At 38.1% G+C, this 10,677-nt stretch overlaps 1 long non-coding RNA gene across 1 annotated transcript; it reads left to right on the forward strand.

Moving 5' to 3' along the window:
- On the forward strand, window positions 1-4,895 carry LOC138170212 (uncharacterized). The gene is made up of 3 exons (XR_011170564.1): window positions 1-309; window positions 4,056-4,210; window positions 4,330-4,895. It is a non-coding gene; the product is annotated as an uncharacterized lncRNA (long non-coding RNA).
- Window positions 4,896-10,677: the final 5,782 nt, after the last annotated feature.

Raw genomic sequence — 10,677 nt, forward strand, 5'->3', positions numbered from 1 at the left:
TGGTAATTGCATTGTTATGAGCCTGTCATTCCCTCCTTTTGGTGGGCATACAAGTTCGTTGACTAGATTAGTTTGATTGCAAAACCTACACCAGTTTCACAGCACTCCCTTTCACTGTGGTCACTTCAGAAAAATGTGTATCCAGGTCCAACTTCAATGAGCTGGCCTTCATTTGCCAGCCTTGTTTCACTCAGGGCTACTATTTAGATGTGATACCTGCTGAGTTCTTTTGCAACAAGAGGTGTTCTTCTTTCAGGTCTACTGGATTTTGTGTTGTCTATAAGTGTGTGCACATTCCATGTACCGATGGTGAGTAGAATCATCTTTGCAGAAGTTTCTATACTTTTTTTTTGGTGTTTTGACCACAGGGTGGGATTCCCACTTGCCTCAGTAATCAGACCAGGGTTAGTAAACAAACAACTTTTAGGGCACCTTTTCTAGCCCCTTCTTCACACCAGGGTGAGCAGTGCAATCCTTAAAATGCTGCTCAGACACCCAGGGGCTGCCAAATCCCACTGCTGCTTCCAGTGAGAAGATGACTCTATGACCTGGGCTGCCTGTATGCAAGATTGTGACTACAGCTCCCATTGTATCCTCACCTGCTACTTTGTCAGTTGTCTATCACTGCAGGACTTTGAGATAGGTAAAAATGGTAAAATGGTATGGATGATGTCTTTTGATTCGTGCATAAATTGGATTTAAGTGAGGCTGAGTTGCATGAAGTTGTCGGCCTCACTCTCCTCTGGAGTCACCACAGTCCAGTAGCTTGTTAGAGTCAAGACAACTGATGATGGCTCAAGATGCAGTGGATGACCTTGGCATCTTTGATGTGGAACCAAGCTCTAAGTGCTCCACAGCACCTTCTTCAGCTGCCTTAGTGACTGTTGGAACAAATTGTTCTCATTCTCCCATTCCATCAGGAGAAGTCTTCACATGCTTGGGATAGACACCCCCCGCCCCCAGGTTACCCTTAACCTGGTTTAGCCCATCTGCTGAAACGGTTTATCAGGGTGTGGCTACTGCACATGCTACAGCTTCTAGGAGCCACAGGTGAGAGAGTTAGGTGAAACAAGTAGACAGCAAAGGTGGAAAGTATCCCAGAAAAGGGCTTGGCAACCATCATACCAGAAGTACTAGTCTTCACTGAACACACCCTATATCCCACTGAGTGACCCAAAGTCTAAATCTTGTCAGAGAGATCAATATTAGTACAAGGATATTTCTTTCCCTTTAGGCCTCTTAATTATTTGAATCAAAATCAAGATTTTGATAGGAAAGATTTGATTGGAAAAAAAGAAATTAAATTTCTAGTTTGGACTGAGTGTCTCAGACCTGTTTTCTCTTTTCAGGTATGTACTGGCCTCTATAATTAACCCCATGACCCAACATTTAAAATCCAAACCTGTATTTACTATATCTGACAGTGTAGCATTTACTATATTCAATTCTATTTAAGCCCTTGCTAATCCTATGTGTCTTGAATGTGCATTCTTTATTATAAAACATTCAGATGAATGACAGAGAGGTTTTAGGTTTAACTTTAAATTGGGCAGCATTACTTTATTTTATTTTACTTTATTGATGCCTTTTTTATATACCACCTTCATTTCCAAGCATATTTCTTCCTATTCCTGTCTTTGTAGCAAAGAATAAAGGTGGGGGGGGGGGGCAGAATCAGTTCAACAAAACTAACAAACACATCAACCTGACTGACTAAAATTAATTAATACATCAATAAGACTGACAGCATATGCAGTGTTCCATACCTAGAGTACCCTACTTCTTTTTTTTTTAAAGCAATTGGGGTTAACTAACTTGCTCAAGGTTACACGGCCAGGTGTTTCTGGGTGTGGTGCTAAGTGTCTGAGCCCAGATTCGATCCCCAGGTCATCCCGACACTGGGGCCGGTGCTCTTACTCGCTGTGCTACCTGGCCACTCTGAGTCCCCTACTTCCACAAAGAATGGAGGAAAGACAAATTTTCTCATCTTTTCTTGGCCCAAGCTTGACCATTATAATTATACACATTCATTTTCATTTTTTCTTTCTACTTACATTGTTTTGGTTATAGGGTATATTGTCTTTCTGGTTCTCCTTACTTCATTTTGTGTCAGTTCCTACAAATTTTCCTATGTTTTCTGTATTCTTCATGGTCATCAGTTTTTTTTTTTTATTTTAACCAAGTAAGAATATTTCATTACATATGTGCATCCTAATTTGTTCAGCCATACCCCAATTTAAGAATGTTGACTTTGTTTTTAATTTGATGCTATTAAGAGTGCTGCTATGAATACTTTGTTGTATGTGATACCTTTCTATCTTTAATTTCCCTGGATATGGATAAGGATATGGACATTTTAGTCACTTTGTGTTATACCATAATTCCAAGTTGTTTTCCAAAATGATTAGACTAGTTCATAGCTCAACTAAGTGTGGTGGAGATAGAGGGACACTAGTTTTAAGAAAAAAAGAAAAAACCTTAAGAATCTTATTGGCAATTTAGTGATTAATATGATATCACTCCCAATGGTGATGACTTTAAGTTGACACCAAACCATGATGAGGGTAGTAGCAGATTGCAATTAGAATGGAAGGAGCACTGGAGCTGGAGTTAGGAGACCTGGGTTTGAGTCCTTACTATGCTACTTACCAGATGTGTTTTCTGCTCTCTGTATCTGTATATTAGCAGAGAAGATAATAAATGCACTTCCTATCTGGTTGGATTGTTGTAAGGAAGATGCTTTGTAACTCTTTCAGCATCATATCATTTGATGTTATGATTGTTAACAAGTGAGAGGAAACAGGACATGGTAGCAATAACCTGTTCCATGCAATACAAAATTGACCTATATTCCATCTTTGGGTTATTAACTGACTCTGTTTACAGAATTTCAAAAAAATAAATCTTTGCCAGCATGGAGATAAGTAAATCTAATCCACAGGATGATGGTAAAGCATGTTACTAGCTTGCTGACAGAGAAGTGATGAAATCAGGTTGAAACATTTTTTGAACATAGCCAAGGTGGGGATTTGTTTTACTTGACTGTATATTTGTTATAAAGGTTTTTTTTTCTTTTTTATTTCTCTGATGGGGGAAATGTCTTAGGAGGGAGAAAAATAGATTTTTGTTCATTTAAAGATAAAATTTAATTTAAAAAAAATTTTAGCCTATATAGGATAGTGTATAGAATGGTGAGTAAACAGTTTTGGACCAAATCTACATTTCCCCCAATAGTGCTAAATTCACAAAGTGATAAAACTTGGAATAATGCATTTCCTACACTGATATTCAATTCCAGAAAGTTCATTATGTTGTTTTGCCTGCTGTTATTATTTCAATGAAAGATAAAATTACTTTTAGTGCATACGGAAAACCTCTGGTTTTATCTTAAGTGAAGACATCATTGGAATGTGTAGAGATCTATCATCACTGTTGAATTGCCTAAGTTATTTTAATAGCCCAAGTGGTGTTTTCCTCTGAAGCCAAAAATGGTTATTTGCTTTGCTAGTGCTCAATTTTCAGTACTCTAGGTATTTTTGCACTAAAAAACAAAAATTGGCTGAAAAGGGAAGAAATTAGCTTACTCATCAGCTACTTAGTCTTCATATTCCCTAATATTTGACAGATTAAAAAAAAATCAAACCTAAGTCAACTTGTGGGTTTTTTGTCACATAGACACATCTTTAACTATTAGACTAGAAATAGTGATGGTCACAAGTGGAGACTTCCTGAGGTAGTTTTGGGACCCAGAAGATACAGCTGACTATTCAAATGAATACTTTATTCAGATGTTTGGAGTTGTTATTATATGCCAATTTTTTTCCAAATAGATTTCTTAAAAAAAGTTTATCACTCACAAAGTAAAGTCAGTTAAGTTTCTGTGTAAAATATATTTAAGAAGGTTCTCCTCAATGCAATATTTACTTGTGAGGTGTTAAGAAGTTTTCATCTTGCTACAAAAACTATTCAAGAATTTCAGAGTACTTTATCTTGTTTAATAATTTGGGCTAAAATGTGGTTATTTATGTTTCAACTTTTGGTTTTTTACTCAGCAGATATTGGTGATGCTGGGAAATTTCCCCTAATATGCCTAAATTTGGTATTTGGAACCCAATGTTAGAATTTGAATTGAAAGGATCTCAGGTCATCTACTGCAGCCTGACTTCTACCTAAATTGTGAATCCCTGCATTCCAACAGGAATTCTGACAGGTAGGGTCAGCTACCTCTCTGCTTTAGAACTCCAGATATGGGGAATTCCATGCTCTCTGAGACAGTCAATACTATTTTTCAATAGCTCTAATTATTGGCAAGTTTTTCCTTTTTTTCAGGTGAAATTCATCTCCGATTATGGGCCAAGAAGAACAAGTCTAATTTATCTTTCATGTGACTTTTACCATTTTGAATTTGTAATCAAAGGATTCTTGAAATTGCAGCATGGGGAAAGAGGGTTTTATTTGTGGGAGAGAAAACATTAGAGTAATTTTAAAAGTAGGCGACTATGCTCCTTGAACCTAAGACAAACACTAGGCAAAATTTGGAAGTACTACAGCCTTTTTTTTCATTTTTCAAATGCTTTATTAACTTCTGATTTACATCATTCATTTCTGCCAGATTTTGAGTTACAAATTTTCTCCCTGTTTTTCCCCTACCCACCACCCCAAAATAGCAGTACCACAGAATATCCCCTCCTGCAATCTGCTCTCTCCCATATTTTCTCCCATACCCCTTTTGACTTTTCCAGTAGGGCATGGTGGATCTCTATGCCCCAGTGCCTGTATATCTTATTTCCCAATTACATGTAAAATAATGTTAATTTATTTTTAAAAATTTGATTTTAAAACTTTGAATTAAAGATTCATTCCCTTACTCCCTTGTCAACCACCCTTACTGGGAAGATAAGCAGTTCAGTATAGGTTGTACATGTGTAGCTAATGCAAAACATTAACATAGTAGATATATTGTAAAAGACTGACTATATTTCCCTCCCTCCTATACCACCTCCCACTTGTTCTATTCTCTGCTTTGATCCTGTCCCTTTTCAAAAGTGGGTGCTTCCAACTTCCCTCCCCGCCAGCCTGCCTTTCCTCTCATCACCTTCGCCCCTACTCTCCTGTAGGGTGAGATACCCTGTTTAGTGTGTATTTCATTCCCTCCTCAAGCCAAATTCAATGGGAATAAGGTGCCCATTCCCTTTTGCCTTCCTATTCTTCCCCTCCATTGTAACCATTTTCCCTTGCCTCTTCTTTATGATATAGTTTACCCTGTTCTGTCTCTCTCCATCTGCTCTCATTATATTCCTCTTTCACCTCTTAATTTCACCTTTTAAGTATCATCACTTCCTGTTAAATTGGTCCTGTGTCCTCTATGTATACCTGTAAACATATATACACACATTCACATATGTATTCATATGCCCATATACCCTCATATATAGACATATATATATTTCTATTCCCTTCAACTATTTTCATACTGACAAAAGTTTCATCAGTTACAATTATTGTTTTTCCATGTAGGAGTGTTAATAATTCAACTTTGATAAGTTCCTTATGATTTCTTTTCCCTGTTTACCTTCTCATGCTTCTCTTGCTTTTTGTATCTGAATGTCAAATTTTCTATTCAACTCTGGTTTTTTTTCATCAAGAATGCTCAAAAGTCCTCTATTCCACTGAATGACCATATTTTACCCTGAAACATGATACTCAGTTTTGCTGGGTAGGTGATTCTTGGTTTTAATCCCAGTTCCTTTGACCTCCGGAATATCATATTCCAAGCCCTTTGATCCCTCAGTGTAGAAGCTGCCAGATCCTGGGTTATCCTGATTGTGTTTCCACAATATTCAAATTGTTTCTTCTTGGCTGCTTGTAATATTCTCTCCTTAATCTGGGAATTCTGGAACCTGGCTATAATATTCCTAGGAGTTTTCTTTTTGGGATCTTTTTCAGGAGGTGATCGGTGGATTCTCTCAACCTCTATTTTGCCTCTGGTTCTAAAACATCAGGGCAGTTCTCTTTGAGAACTTCCTGGAGGATGATTTCTAGGTTCTTACTTTGATCATGGCTTTCAGGTAGTCCAATAATTTTTAAATTATCTCTCCTGGATCTATTTTCCAGGTCAGTGGTTTTTCCCATTAGATATTTCACATTGCCTTCTATTCTTTCATTTGTTTGGGTCTGTTTAACAGCATCTTGATTTCTCATAAAGTTATTAGCTTCCATTTGCTCCAATCTAATTCTTTTTTTTTTTAAGCAATTGGGATTAAGTAACTTGCTCAAGGTTACACGGCCAGGTGTTTCTGGGTGGGTGCTAAGTGTCTGAGCCCAGATTCGATCCCCAGGTTATCCTGACACTGGAGCTGGTGCTCTAACTCGCTGTGCTACCTGGCCACCCTGCTCCAATCTAATTCTGAAGCAATGATTCTTCTCATTGAGCTTTTGAGATTGTTTTTCCATCTGGCAAATTCCGCTTTTTAAGGCATTCTTCTCCTCATTGCCTTTTTGAGCCTCTTTTGCCATTTGAGTTTCTTTTTTGCCATATGAGTCTATTTTTTAAGGTTTGATTTTCCTCAGGCTGTTGACTCTCATTTAGTAATTTTCTTGCATTTTTCTCATTCCTCTTCCCAATTTTTCCTCCACTTCTCTTATCTGCTTCTTAAGGTCCTCTATGGCCTATAATCAGCTCGTATTTTCCTTTGAGGTTTTTGGTGCAGGAGTTCTGAATTCACTGTCTTTCTTCCTCCTGTTCCATGCTTTGCTCCTCTTTGTTCCCCAAATAGGAGTCTAATGTTGGAATCTTCTGTCTGCTTTGTTTGTCTGGTCATGTCGCCCCTCAGTCACCTGGGCTTTATGCCACGGTAGGACTCTGCCACCAGACAGGGGAGCTTTGGTCCCAAACGCTGGGGTTTTCTCAGCTGCCGGAGGTATTAGTTGGGTGCCCTCTCTGAGGCCTCCACATGCTTTGTCAAGCTGGACACACACCCCACGACCTCCACTCTAGACTGCAATCCAGATCCAAGCAGGTTAAAGCAAGAGCCATTACCCCTCAGACTTGGTTGCTTGGTCCCCCTATACTCTTCAGGCCAGCAGCTGAAGCTGCCATGTGGGGCTGGCTGGCTGTGCTGGCTTCTCATAGGCTTCTTGCCCCGGGGGCAAAAGCCAACACACTCCAACTTACTGGGTCCCAAAGTCCAGACTGCACTGACCTCTCACTTTGTCCTTTGCATCTGTGTGTTGATAATTCTGGAAATGGCCACAGCTGCTGCTGATCTGGAGTCCTTCCTGCAGGCAGCTGGTCAGGCCCGCCCTGGGGTTAAAACCTCTGGCTCATGGCGAGCCTGGGCTCGGCTCCCAGAGTGCTGCGCTGGATGCTTGCTGCCAGCCTGCTGGGCTGTCCTCAGTGGGAGGTTAGCTTCTCTGTGTCATTTTGTGGGTTCTGCAGCACCAAAGTTTGTTCAGAGTCCCCTTTTTACATTGATTGGGGAAGGTGGAAGCCGGAGAAGCTCGGAGGTTGTGCTCTGCCCCCCCCAGTACTACAGCCTTCTATTTCTTCATCTCACCTTTTGGCACTTTTACCTTCTTTGTCCTTACCTAATTGCCAACTCCATCAAGACCTATCCTCAAAAAAGAATTTTTGCATGTAATAAGTAGGCATACAATATACATTTATTGAACCAATTTTATTGACTAGGATAAACTCAATATATTAATGACTGATAAGGTTTAATACTTATCTTTTAGGTAACATTTTAATAAGGGACAAAAAAGTCTTAAATCAAAGAAGTGTATTACTAAGAGTGGAATTTCAAGCAAAAATCAGGTAGGAAAATTATTTTGTCAGAATAGTTATTTTCTTGGTACCCCCCAAACTTTGAGAACTTCACATTTAAAATGACTTTCAGGGATGGCTAGGTGGTGAAGTGAATAGAGCATTGATTGGCCCTGGAGTCAGGAGAATCTAAGTTCAAATCCAATCTTAAACACTTAACACAAAACTAGCCATATGACCTTGGGCAAGTCACTTAACCCCAATTGCCCTACCTTCTCCCCCCCCAAAGCAAAATAATAATAATAATAATAAAAGGACTTTCAGAGATATTCTAGTCTAATCTGCCCTTGAACAAATTTGATGGGAATGCCATGTATTTCTTTTTCCAAGTCACTCATCCAAATATTGTACATCTTAGGGCCAAGAACTCTGGGACAGTCTCTAGTAGACTGTCTACTAGAGACCCTTCCCTCTCCCCTGTTCATATGAATCATAACTCTTGGGGTCCAGTTATTGAGCAGTTCTAAATTCTTCTAAATGTAATTAGCTAACCTATACTTAGCCATTTAGTTGGTCCACAAAGATATCATGAGAAATTCTACCAAATGCTTTGCTTAAATCTGGATATAATGTGTCTGTGGCAGGAGTTCTTATGGAATCTGTGAGCTTGGCTTTAAAAAAATACTTCGATGACTATTTCAATATAATTTATTTACTTTGTAATCTTATGTATTTTGTGCATTTAAAAATATCATTCTGAAAAGGGATCCTGGGCAAGGGATTCATGACATAAAAAAAACTTTAGGAACCCCTGGTCTGTGGTATTCCCTCTGGTTTAATATTCAAGTGGATCTGTGATTTTAGTCACTATGGTTGTTCTTTACAATGATTCAGGTTGCAAACTATCCAGTCCTGTCTCTACTATGAGACTCTTGTCCATGTCCTCCTTTAAGGGATCCTATGGATTAAATATCACAGAATGATCATAGATTTAGAACTAGAAAGAAATTTAGAGATCATTTAGTCAAGTCTTCTCATTATACAGATGATGAAACTGAAACGTAGAGTGGTTAAGTGACTTGCCCAAAGTCAACCCATAACCAGAACTCTGTACTGGTGCCACACTGGTTCCTCTTCAAATTTTTTTTTTCCAAAGTTGGTGCAATATTTTTCAGAAGGGGGTATGTGTAAAGTCTTATACATGAATTTAAAAAAAAATCAAGTCATGAGTAGACAGCAGTTTGAAAGAGGTCTGGTAATTTTAGTGGACTAAAATAAAATTAATTAGTATCATGATGTGACCAAAAAAGCTAATAAAATCTTGGGTTGCATTAAAAGACTTATAGGTTCCAGGAATAAGGAGGCAGTAGTCCCTCTGTACTTAACATGGTTAGACCACATCTTGAATATAGTGTACCCCATAGATTAAGGATGTTGATAGCTTTAGATTTTCCAGAGAAGGGTAACCAGTATAATGAAGTATTTCATGTCCATGTTGTATTAGATTCCATTGAAGGAATTAGGGATGTTAACTCAGGAAAAGATTTAGCAGGGAAGGGAAGGGACAACATGATAGATATTTTCAAGTATTGGAAGATGTCATGTTGAAGAGGCATTGGATTTGTTCTATTGGATTCAGAAGGCAGAACCAGGAATACTGGGTGAAGGTTGCAGAGGCCAAATTTAGATTTGATGTCAGGAAGAACTTCCTAGCAATTAGAGTTGTCCCAGAATGGAATAGGTTGCTTTTGTAGGTGGTAGGTTCCTCCTTATTGAAAGTCTCTGAGCAGAGGCTGAAATATTGGGTATGATTTGGCATGGATTAATTTTGGGTATGGACTGAATTTAATGATTACCAAGATCCTTTCAAGGTATAAAAAAATTCCATTTCCCATGATTTTTTTAAAATAAAAGACCAGTGACAACATCTAAGTAATCACATCTTCTAGTACTTTCAGCATCCTGGGATGTAGTTCATCTTGTCTTTGTGACCTGGACTCATTGAGAGCAACTTGGTTTTCTCTAACTACCTTATCCCTTCACTTATATTTCATTGCGACTCCCTGTTAAGATTATTGATCATTTTTATTTAATGCTTCTCAAATTCAATTAAACTATATTTGTTCCTAATCTGAAGGTCATTCTCCTTCTTAGATAAAACACAACCAAAATAAGAGCTCTGTATGACATGTCAGGATATATGGTAGCTAGGATTACTTATGTATTCTGTCATTTATTATCAACAATTCATTTACTTAAAGCAACAGACCTAATTGTTCTTTGATTTTTGCCTTTGCTTCCCATCATAGTAGAATTACAAAAATATCTTTTTGATTTTCCTTAATATCCATCAGTAACCTCAATTCATTCTGAGTTTTCTTATCCTGACACTCTTCTTGCAGTTCTATGCCACTCTTTCATAGTCATCCTTAAGGCACTTGTCCTTACTTCCATCTTCTATTTGTTTCTTTCCAAAATCCGAGTTGGTTGTTAAGTTCCCTGTATATTAACTTTAGTTTTACTAGAAGGATCCTCTCTCATTGGATCATTTGTGATTTGGCATTAGAATTTTATAATTAAAAGCTTCCCATTCCTCTTAGACTGACTTCCCTTATAAGACTTTAGGTCATAGAGTCCTGTCATAACTTCCCTAAGCTCTTCAAAATTTGTTTCTCCAAAATCTTGAATTAATGTGAACTATGCCCAATTTCCCACTCCATGAATTTTAAAGTGGAACGACCACTTTCCCCCAAGGTTCCCAGCATTTATATTTCAGCAAGCACACCTTTCTTGTTGAACAGAATCAGGTCCAGAATAACAGTCTCTTGTCACTTGCTCTTTACTTTTTAAGTGATGAAATGATTAATTCATCACTCACCTGATTTGTAATTAAAGGTGAGAGAGCAGAGGGA

Source organism: Petaurus breviceps, unplaced genomic scaffold (genome assembly GCF_028583685.1).
Source record: "Petaurus breviceps papuanus isolate PSGF00001 unplaced genomic scaffold, PetGlider_PUasm1.0 38, whole genome shotgun sequence".
Taxonomy (NCBI): Eukaryota; Metazoa; Chordata; class Mammalia; order Diprotodontia; family Petauridae; genus Petaurus; species Petaurus breviceps.